Source organism: Triticum urartu, chromosome 3A (genome assembly GCF_056163025.1).
Source record: "Triticum urartu cultivar PI428250 chromosome 3A, HENAU_Tu73, whole genome shotgun sequence".
Taxonomy (NCBI): Eukaryota; Viridiplantae; Streptophyta; class Magnoliopsida; order Poales; family Poaceae; genus Triticum; species Triticum urartu.
The window spans coordinates 514830245-514842467 of record NC_141875.1 but is presented as its reverse complement, the minus strand read 5'-3'; the positions used below and the strand labels follow the sequence as shown (position 1 = coordinate 514842467).

The 12223-nt window shown below is 41.6% G+C and overlaps 1 long non-coding RNA gene across 2 annotated transcripts; it reads right to left on the bottom strand.

The window, feature by feature from the left end:
- Positions 1-2037: 2037 nt before the first annotated feature.
- LOC125544804 (uncharacterized) lies at positions 2038-6762 on the bottom strand. Of its 2 annotated transcripts, XR_015619226.1 has the most exons (3): positions 6084-6489; positions 4740-4849; positions 2038-2923 (listed from the first exon to the last, which is right to left on the bottom strand). It is a non-coding gene; the product is annotated as an uncharacterized LOC125544804 (long non-coding RNA). The 2 variants fall into 2 exon arrangements; XR_007299710.2 differs by having other exon boundaries at positions 4740-6762.
- Between the last annotated feature and the right edge of the window lie 5461 nt (positions 6763-12223).

Here is a 12223-nt window from a genome sequence, read left to right as displayed (position 1 = left end):
CTAAAAAAAATAAACCACGAGTTCTGACGAAAAACCGATCGGTTTTCCGTAGAAAACCGACGGTGGCGGCGGCGGGCTCCGGCAAGGCGGCGCGGGCGGCGGCGGCGGCGGCGAGCTCCGGCGCGGGGCGGCGCGGGCGGCGGCGGCGGGATCCGGCTAGGGTTAGGGTTTTCGGGTGGGGCGGGTTGAACGGGCCTCGGGCGGCGGCTTTTAAAGGCCGGCCTGAGAAGTCCTGGCCGAGTACGGCCCTAAGTCGGTCGACTTTTTTTTAAAAATAATTTTGATGTGCAGAAAAAAAAAGAAAAGAAATACTAAACGGACTCCAAAAATCCCGAAATAAATTTTCCCTGACTTCTAAAATCAAGCCGGACAAAGTAAACATTTATTTGGGGCCTAAATGCAATTTTGTAAAATGCACATTTTTCCTAAATTCAAATAAAACAGCAAAAAACTCCAAAATAAAATTTTATTTGATCTTTATTATTAAATCCTCAATATTTCTTTATTTTGGGAAAGTCATTTTATTCCCTCTCTCATATTTTTATAATTGAAATAATTGAAGATAAAATAAATAAAATCAAATGATCCTATTTTCAAAATTTGAGAAAACTCAAATATGAGAATAACGAAATCCCCAACTCTCTGCGTAGGTCCTTGAGTTGCGTGGAATTTCTAGGATCAATCAAAATGCAATAAAATATGATATGCAATGATGATCTATGTATAACATTTCAAATTGAAAATTTGGGATGTTACATCGCGCTCGCTGCGAGGCGCCTTGCCCTGCAAGAATTCGTGTACATAGGTATCTACAAGGCCAGTGAGGACGCTATGATGTTGGCCTTCCTCAACCGGCTGGAAGCCTTGGATGCCTTTGCTGAGAAGCACCTCGACCTCGCCACAAAAGCCGTCGCTCCTTAGCCATCGGTCGGTGGCCCGGCGCACTAAGTTGAGGAGGAGGAGGTCGTACATTGATGGATGCATCTTTCTTCTTGCCTTCTGTAACCACCACTGCGATCGCATCATCATCGTGGCCTTAATTCTTATTGTGTTATTGCATTCTTATTCCAGTCAATACCGACATGTGCGATCCCTTTGCTTAATTACATGCATCACTATAACTAGTACTTCATCCGTCAATTTATAAGTTGTGCTTACCTTTTCCATCAACTTCGTGCAACGCGCATGCATCTTGCTAGAAACACTAGAACATGTCGGACAGCGTGTGACCAAACCGACAATGCGCCAACCTAGCTAATACGTACCCTGCTTATCTGGCGGAAATAGCCCCGCCCTAGCGTTTCCAATCGTTATTTCTATCTATCGATCATGCCAAGGAGCAGAACCAAAATGTTACAATTTATACATGTTTCACTACTCCTACTCCTATAAAAGACTCAGTTGGTGATTGTGGTGTGTTTGCCATCCCCCGTTTCTAACCATTAGATCTGCATCTAACGACTGTGACGTAAGTTGTGGCATTTTGCAACAATAGCGAACTTCTCTGCTCGAATTTGCAGAGAACCCCTTATTATCTTGAAAAGTACTCCCTCTATTCCTAAATATTTGTCCTTCTAGAGATTTCAATAAGTGACTACATACGGAGTAAAATGAGTGAATCTACACTTCAAAATATGTCTATATAACCCGTATGTGATAGTCCATTTGAAATCTCTAAAAAGACAAATATTTTAGAATGGAGGGAGTAATATATTAAGAGTATATCAAAACAAGAATAATTTCTTTCAAGTTTGTGAACAAGTACTACTATTCTACTACTTTGGATCCGTCGCAAAGCACAAGCACATCTATCTATCTATTATATACTTAAAACAGAAGACAAATAAGCTACCACGTTTATCCACATATGTTAATATTATGATTAAAAAATTTTGCGTAACATGCTCAACATGTATTTACTAACTTATTGGACAAGACGCTGTTACGTCTATGCATATGGCACACGTCAAGAAAAAAAAAGAATAGTCCGGAAAAAATACGCCTAAGATTTAGAGTCGTCCAACCGTAATCACGTCATAGAAGATACATAACCTCACGTGCATCTAATTCCAAACTAGGCACGTGCATGCCAAAAGAAAACAAGGGTAACTACAGCCGTGGACTCTTCATGAAAGGGAAAAAAACAAGGATAACTACAGTCGGACTCTCCACATGGAGTCTTCATGAAAGGAAATTCCACATGAAGTCTTGATAAAGAGAAACTCTACATGGATCGGCCAAGCCAACGAATCAGAAAGGCACCCAGCCCCACATCCAACCCCAAGAGTTGAATCAACCAATTCTGGACAAATCAATGTCTTTAAATCTGCTACCCGATCAGAGCACCATCGAGAAAATTGAAGTCTTCCAGAATCTGCTACCCGGCAAGAGCATCACCATCAGAATCGAAGACCACAGAACAAATCTGCTATCTGACTAAAGCACCACAACAAAATTGAAGACAAAAAATGCCAAAACTCCGATGTGACTGCATCTCAATGCCCGATGATGTCAGGACAGGTCTTCTGAGTTGCCTCTCACCTGAATCAGGTTGTCTTCCAGAATCTGCTACCCGGCAAGAGAATCACCAACAGAATCGAAGACTACAGAACAAATCTGCTATCTGACTAAAGCACCACAACAAAATTGAAGCCAAAAAATGCCAAAACTCCGATGTGACTGCATCTCAATGCCCGATGAAGTCAGGACAGGTCTTCTGAGTTGCCTCTCACCTGAATCAGGTTGTCTTCCAGAATCTGCTACCCGGCAAGAGAATCACCAACAGAATCGAAGACTACAGAACAAATCTGCTATCCGACTAAAGCACCACAACAAAATTGAAGACAAAAAATGCCAAAACTCTGATGTGACTGCATCTCAATGCCCGATGAAGTCAGGACAGGTCTTCTGAGTTGCCTCTCACCTGAATCAGGTTCGTAAATATTATGAATTAATTAATTCAGTTTTCAGAATAAAAGCTGCATAGATAGCTGACTAAAAATTGCAGAATCTTTTCATAGCCAAAAAACTATGGTGTTGAAGAAGCTTAGCACTTACCAACAACAGGACAAACTAGAACATTCAAGTAAAAGTACAAAGAATGTGGGATTACCTCAATCATACAACAGATCAACAATTTAAAACAAGCAAATGCTAATTATATTTTGTTTGCATTCACATGGCAAAACGGTTCATGTTACTATCAACATTAAAAGCATCATGCTATTATCTGGAGGAATTTGATACACTTATAATAAAGAAAGAAAATAATAATTCTATTTATGCATATAACACTTTTTTACGGGGATGCATATAATACTTTTAGGTTTGTGGAATCCACAAAGTATCGCCCATTGAGAAATGAAATTAATTTATTTCTTCATACAATGTATAGGTACAGAAGGTGAAAGGACCATTAGAATGTTGTCTAGATTACAATTCTGAGTTTGCCACCAAGGACACGATACAAAACAGGGAGATAAAGTTAAGCAATGCTCAGGTATGTCTATACTCTACACTTTTAAATAATCTAATTAATATTTCTAGCCGTGAAGAAATTAATATGCAAATTTGCATGACATTGGATTATTCACCCAAATGAAGCATGTGGAATCAAGAATAACAATCCCCGCAAAAAAAGGAATCAAGAATAACAAAAAGGATTTTACAAACTTCATACTACCACAAGACTGCTTCTAATAACAGAGCAAGTGCATAATGCATGTCCATTACTGAAATTTTAATTGGACTTCCACCATTGCGGCTAAGATTAACACTTTTTCAGCTCAGCCCCTTTAGGGGTCATGAAACCAGAACTAGACTATTTGGAATGTTTGCTTATTTTTCAAATGAGAATTTAATTATTGCAGAAATTCATACAGTAAGTCCAATGATGTTACAAACAAATCTAATAGATTTGTGATTGATTTAATAGGGTTGTGCCTAAAGCCAACTAGCGCTAGAAGAATATATACAGATCTACACAGCTAAAAAAGAAACAGGCACGAAAAAGTTCTAAGTAATTGATGTACAAGCCTAAGTAATTCAATCTACTAGGAAATAGTCATTCACATACAGACATATTTCAGTATGGGCACGTACAAAGCTAGGTCCCCCCATACAAATTAGGAAAACATGGGCATGTCCTTTTGAGAGAGAAAAAAGATACACCTAAGTAATTCAATCTACTAGGAGTACAAAATCAGATCATCTACACACTTTAGAAAACGTTGGTAGGTCCTTCGAAGAAAAACAAAAGGCACGCCTTAATCGTTCAATTTACTGGGAAATATATTAAAAAGTCTAGCCGCCAAACACATCCCATGTGTACATGCATGCACTTGCATCTAATTCTGACGGACAGACATGTTGGACTTAGACTTAACGGGCAGAAAAATAGACATTGATATGAGGCACAGTACAAAAAAACAAGCGTCAACCTATCTGAACACCGGATATATTTGAGCCTTAATAAACAGTAAAGACAAAATAAATCATTTATGGTAAAATCTATATACCGATTGATCAAGATTTCGAGTCGTACTAAATAAATCTAAATATCTTCTATTATTTATCCAAATGAATTGTGACTCATGTTTACACCAATATAACATAACAATTTTACTTGACTAACTCCACATATGGAAGAGAAGAAAGTATACCAAAAATGATTGAGATGGATAGCAATAAACAAGGAGCGTAGAAATATTTTACAGAAGGAGAGCATTACAAGAACTTACTGGAATGAGGCATAAAAATCAGACAAGTCAGGCGATGGATCAAACTTCTTCTATGATATGATATCACCAGTTCTTGAGGAAAACGAGACTCTCAGACCTGTAGTGCTTTTCTAACAATGGAGTCATATCAGTTATAATAGAATCATCATATCTGAATTATTAGTCTATCAACTTCTTCGGGATGCTAACTTTTAAGTTTTTGGGTGATTTTTTTATGCTTTTGTTTTCCAATTCTGATTGACACAAACTAACTACAAAAGGAAAGTGGAAAGTCTTACTGAGAAAATTGTGGTACATATCTAGAAATCATAACACCTGGTAAGCATATTTGCTAATTTGAATGAGAACTTTCATATTATATGTATTCTGCACTAATAACAGTGGTATGTAAAAATTGCTAAACTTATTGGATGGGAGGATCTGAGAAGCACCACGCCAACCATTTATGTTCACTGAGATAGAGAAATAATGCTTGACATGGATTAGTCTAAGGGGGACAATTATTAGATAAGGGTCAAAAGTCAGTACTATGAGATGCATGTCAAATTGTAATCATTCAAAATACATTCATACATGCACTTTTGTGAGTTTTATGTTCTTGGAAACAACCCTTCTATCCTACAGCCTTTTCAGTTGAAGAGAGCAATGAGAAAATCTTCAGTGTTATAGGCATCTTCTACAACACATGTGAAAAAAACTAAAATCTATTGCATAACAATTAACACATATGAGCCAAATTCAGTTAATACATGCAAGCCTTCTTCATTTGTCTTAGGTACACCTTTATTAATATAACTTGCTAATATATGGTAACAATAAATAGAAATAATACACCTTTTATCCAACAAATATTGAACACTTTTTGCTATAGGAAAATTCGTATAATTAGTACGGACGTGTTGAAGAGACAACAATCAAAGTTGGGTAGAATGTCAACTAAAAAAATAGAGGTTAAATTCCCTAAAACAACGCAAGGCACACCAATGGCAAGTCACATATCTATAAGTTATATACTAGAACACTATGAAGAACATGAGCTTCCAACCCGACGCCACAACTCTCGGCCAGTGCCACGAACAAGAGAGCAATGCCACTCAGGGAAACAAAACTCTCATTTTATTCAGTGGCCTCCCCGGGGACCGCTTTGCCTCGCAGCCTTGCTGCTTGGGGGCGCAAAATCCTTCTCTCCAACAGAAAATTTCTACACCGGAGAAAGGTCAGGAGACCATAAGCATCTCCTTCTCATAGCCATAGCAAATCGCCATAAAGAATCCATGCCATTGCTGGAGGTTAGGAGACCAAGATCTGGGATGGAAGGAGAAGGAGAGGAAGAGGAGCGATTACCTGGAGGAGTGCCACCGCTCAGGTTCAAGTGGACCCAACTCCATGGCCATCCAATCAACGACGGCGGTGAGCAGCAGGAACGTGTGGTCGAGCTGGACGACCTGCCGCCGTCGGGAGCCTGCAGCCACCGCACTCCGCTCCAAATCCCACTTCTCTTATCTTCCTCTTTTGTTGGCAGGATCTACTCCCTCCGTACCAAAATAGATGAACAGAGAAGGGAGTAACAATTAGGACATGAACAGAGAAAAAGGAATGGGAGGAGAATAAGAATGGGGAAAGGGATGAATAGTACTACAGCCGTATAGATGCAAAATAGATTTTTCAATGAGATGAAAAATAGATTAAGAAAAAGTGTGTCGCTTCCTACCACTTCCCCCTATTCTATCTGTCAAGCGCTTCTCTCTGATGATTGCATCGGACGACTTATAAGCGCCCGCTCGAAACACTTCTAGCACTGGGGTTTTTTCTGTTTCCGACGGTAAACATATATAAGAATTTTAACTATTTCATTTATTCAATCCTAAACTAGATTTTCATCTCTAACGCAATTGGCTATTAGGGCATCTCAATGGCTCGGGTATATGTCTGATTTTATATTGTAACGTGGGCAGTAGATATGATGCGGGAGAGAGTCATAATTTTTTTCAAAAATTAAAAGAGAACCATGCATATCTGGAGAGAGAAAAGAGAGGAGGACCACGTGGTGGCTTTTTGTTGGTCAAATGTATGCCCAGATGTCGTATAGATCCACACGTTTGTCTCCGATTTGTCGAAAAATAGACATCCAGACCACTTCGCGGACTGATGAGGTCCCTATTAACTAACAAATTAAAGTTGACATGAACGGTCCAGACACTATAATCGGGATATATATCAGAGCTTTGAGCGTCTCATTTGAAGATGCCCTTTGCCACTAACTTTGTGTTGAACATGAAAACGTCTTATATATTTAGGGATGGAGTTAGCACATAATATATTTTTCAGAAAATTAAATCTAGGATTTTTCGTGCAAAAACCTACACAATCCAGTATTCAGGAATGGATTAGGACCATATTGTAAAAATAGACAAATAAATGCTTAGAGAACTAAAATAATAGACAAAGGTAACTTAAACCCAAAGAATTGTATGAAGAGGACAATGCATATGGAGGTGTTTAACTGACAATAATTATAAACTTTTGTACGATGTCAAAAAATGATAAATGCAAGTCGATATGATTAACGGTGTCCCTCGACTAAGACTTAACTAAGTCTTAATCAAGTGACATAACATTGACTGAGAAATAACAAAGTCTCTGTTGGCTAAGAGACTACTAAGAAAAATAGCAAAAACATATTGTTTATTAAAAAATCAACTCTAGCCGCGCAATTGGTTGGGTGGACCCGCTAGTTGCTAGTAAAAAGAAAAGGCCTGCCGCGTTCATGTGGGACCGCCGTTGAGCAAACCGACTATTGGCAAACCGCACCCCGCCCGCCGCCGGGTTGGAAAACAGAAACATGGGGAAGATCTAGCTGTAGCACGGAAGCCAAGAAATTTGGTGTCAGATGGGGCTCGTTGATAGAGTAGGAGCATTCCGTACTACTCTACTCCTACTAGTACCAAGTTTGTATTATACAACTAGTACTACCACTATACAACTAGTAGGTACGTGCACGACACAGCATCGTAGGAACAAAAAACGGGAAGATCTTATTTTGGGTGATTTATCTTCTTTTAGTCAACGTAGTATGAATAATATGATGTGGGGACACCCATGAAGCTTATGTGGCTTGGTTGCATGGCTACGAAAGGTTAGAGAAAAATAAATAGATAATGTGTTTAGAGTGCACACCACTAAATAGATATACTTTGGTTCCATTGCAACGGGGCGGCACATCTATATCTATACCCCCTATATAGTGTGTGAATAACTTTGAAAGTTGGTCGTTGGATGAAGCCAATCCGACGGTACAAAGATGGAAAATCAGAGCACTACTGGCAGTTGGATATCATCTACATTCCACCAGATTCTGCCACATGTAGAATCTAGAAGACTCCATGGTTGAACTTCATTCATGACTAACTTTGCCACAACTAAGCTTAGGCAAAGTGTGTCTTCCACAAAAAAAATGTGGCTAACAAAATGGCCACCACAAGTGTGGTAAGATTTGGCAAGAAGTTGAGTCTACGACATGTGGACCATGTAGCTACAAAAGTGTGGCAAGCCACAAGTGTAGCAATGAACCAAACACATGCCCGGTGTGTTCGGTAGGGTGCATGAAGGGTGCATGATCCCAAGAATTCCCTTCGCGACCCACTTTTGGGTGTTTGGTAGAGTGTATGTGTCGGATCATGAGTTCCGGCAAAACCCTCAAGGTTTGAACACTAGGGTGCGCGCGAAGATCTCCCCCTACCGATCCACGCCCTAGCTTTCTAAGATCTTAGGGACTAACTCTACGAATTCGCAACATAAGAGACACAAGATTTATACTGGTTCGGGCCACCGTTGTGGTGCAATACCCTACTCCAGTGTGGTGGTGGTGGATTGCCTCTTGGGCTTAGGATGAACAGTACAAGGGGAAGAACAGCCTCCTGAGGAGAGGTCTTCTTGTGCTTGGTGAGCTTGAGGTTGCTCTGGTCTCTTCCTCTTGGCTCTCTCTCCCCTCTCTCTCGACCTCCTAGTCACGGTGGTGGCTAGTCCTATTTATCGTGGCCCTGGTCCTCTCCCCAAGTATTGAACGGGAAGGGAGCCAACAACGGCCAATTTGAAAGGGGACAGCTAGTACAGCTTATCCTGACAAAAGGCTATAGTGGTGATACCGTCTTGGGCTCCACGGTGCCTGCTGGTCTTGGTCTCGTTGCACTGATATGGAAACTGTTGCTTGACGCCTCGGTACTCCGCGCCTGCGCTTGCCTCCTTAGCACCAAAGAGGAAACAAGGACACTGTGCGCACTGGCGCCCGCATGGCACCCGCCTAGCCTTGGTCGTCATGGCTCACGTCACTGGAACCTCGCGAGGTTTGCCTTGCCTTGAACTCTCGGCCCCTTGCGAGCCAGCCTGGTGAGGCCGCTCCTGAGGAGGCCTTGTGTCGTCCGCCTCACGAGGCTTGGCCCCTCACGAGGGTCTTGGATGCTTGTTGGTGAAGATGGGTCGTACGGGCCCACTCACAGTGCCACGCCATGGGCCGCAGGTAGGCAAGTCTGGGGACCCCCGTTCCCAGAACGCCGACAGTAGCTCCCGGGCCCAAGGCGCGCTCGGGCTTGGCTTCGAGGCAAAGCCAAAGGTCAAGTACGGAGTGTGAAAGGATCGAGAAGAAGTGTCTAGAGGGGGTGATTAGACACTAAGTGCCAAAAGTTGCAATTTTTAATATTCTTAAGTTTAAGTGGAGTTTAAGCACAAGTTTAACAAACACAATACATATCAAGCAAGCATGCAATGAGTATATGAGCAGCGGAAAGTAAAGCATGCAACTTGCAAAGAATGTAAAGAGAAGGGTTTGGAATATTCAAACGCAATTGGAGACACGGACGTTTTTTTCGTGGTTCCGATAGGTGGTGCTATCGTACATCCACGTTGATGGAGACTTCAACCCACGGAGGGTAACAGTTGCGCGAGTCCACGGAGGGCTCCACCCATGAAGGGTCCACGAAGAAGCAACCTTGTCTATTCCATCACGGCCGTCGCCCACGAAGGACTTGCCTCACTAGCGGTAGATCTTCACGAAGTAGGCGATCTCCTTGCCCTTACAAACTCCTTGGTTCAACTCCACAATCTTGTTGGAGGCTCCCAAGTGACACCTAGCCAATCTAGGAGACACCACTCTCCAAGAAGTAACAAATGGTGTGTTGATGATGAACTCCTTGCTCTTGTGCTTCAAATGATAGTCTCCCCAACACTCAACTCTCTCTCACAGGATTTGGATTTGGTGGAAAGAAGATTTGAGTGGAAAGCAACTTGGGGAAGGCTAGAGATCAAGATTCATATGATTGGAATGGAATATCTTGACCTCAACACAAGTGTAGGTGGTTCTCTCTCAGAAAATGTGTATTGGAAGTGTAGGTATGTTCTGATGGCTCTCTCCACGAATGAAGAGTGGGTGGAGGGGTATATATAGCCTCCACACAAAATCTAACCGTTACACTCAATTTACCAATCTCGGTAAGACCGAAGGGAAAAACTCGGTCGGACCGATTTAGTAAACCTAGTGACCGTTAGGGTTTTTGGTGGGACCAACTAGTTCAACTCGGTGGAACCGATGTGCTAGGGTTAGGGTAGAACCAAAACTCGGTTTGACCGATTACTCAAACTCGGTGGGACCGATTTGGGTAATAAGCGAAACAGAGAGTTGGCCAAGCAAACTCGGTGGGACCGAAAATATTGCAACAGGTAACAGAGAGTTTGCAAGCCCATCTCGGTGAGACCGAGATCCCATCGGTGAGACCGAACTGATTAGGATTTCTGGCAATGGCTATGTTAACTGAACTTGGTGGCTCCGGATAGAAAGAATCGGTGGGGCCGAGTTTGACTTTTGGTTTAGGTCATATGTGGATGTGGGAAGGTAGTTGAGGGTTTTGGAGCATATCACTAAGCACTTTGAGCAAGCAAGCCATTAAGCAACACCTCATCCCCTCTTGATAGTATTGGCTTTTCCTATAGACTCAATGTGATCTTGGATCACTAAAATAGAAAATGTAGAGTCTTGATCTTGAAGCTTGAGCCAATCCTTGTCCTTAGCATCTTGAAGGGGTTCCACATCCTCTAGTCCATGCCACTCCATTATTGAACTTATCTGAAACATACTAGGTAAAAGTGTTAGTCCAACAAGAGATATGTTGACATTAATTACCAAAACCACCCAGGGAGCACTTGTGCTTTCAATCTCCCCCTTTTTGGTAATTGATGACAACATACATCAAAGCTTTAGACAAAGATATAGAGAATAGCAAGTAAAGCTTTGGAAAGACATGTAACATGCATAGGCTCCCCCTACATGTATGCAATCATGTGAATATTGAATATAGGAGCATGTGAATGCGTAAACATGACAGAGTAAGCAATGTGTTACATGTATCTTGGCTATATGCATCAGAGCAAATGATGTGAATGTGAGAAATGTACCTTCATGCTCATGTGTCCTTCTTGCAAACAGTATGTACATCAGCAAGAACTTCTCATTCACATGACTGTGATGCATATACTTACCTTGTGGTCTTGAGTTGGCTTAGGATGGGATGAACCTGCACAAACAAGGTTAAATAACACAGATACACCTACTGACCAGAGCAGAACAAGAGAAACCACAAGAGAACCAAGACTGGGATGACATGTAGAGTGAGTACTAAGTACCACATTGGATATAGACATGTCCCCAAAGGTAAAGATATGCGATAAAATCAGAGGTTTCCTTCCCTTAGATGTCTTGCTCCCCCTGAATCTGCATGGGATATTGGGAGAAGATAGGGAACAGAAAATCAGAGCAACAAAAAGGAAACAACAGAGCTTGAGCTAAAGCAAGCAACCAAACATGTCTTTCCCCAACCAAACATGTCTTTCCCCTCTTAAAGACATGTGACATCTCTCCTCTTGAACACCAAGCATCTGGGGTCTTTGATGATATTACTTTCTCCTAGTTGAGAAACTCTCTCCCCCTGAGTATTCTCTCTTTCTCCCCCTATAGGAAGGATTAAGCTTTGATGTGATCTCTCTCCCCCCTTTGACATCAATTTCCAAGAAGGGCTCTTCTGGACATGTGATACAAATGGGTTGGTCCTTGAGTCACAGAGCAAAGCAGCATGTCTAATATGATGCTAGTAGAGGACAAGAATCATTGAGTGGAGCTGGAGCAAATAGAAATCAGGAATAAGTGGCAAGTTGGTTTTCCTGTGATGGAATTAGTGACTTCGAGTTGTGGGCTTCGGTTGCACCGAAAGATTTCGGTTGGGCCGAAAAGAACAAACCGGTGTGACCGAGTTCATCAGAGTGAAACCACTTGTCACCTCAGCTCACTAGACAAGTAAGATCTCACAAGGATATGCAAGGAATTAACTGAAAGATTTGCAATGAATTGGATGCAGAAAATGCAGAACAAAAAAGGAAAGAAAAGAAACTAAAAGTTCTAGATGAAGTGAAAGGGGAAACAAATATGCAAATGCAAAAGC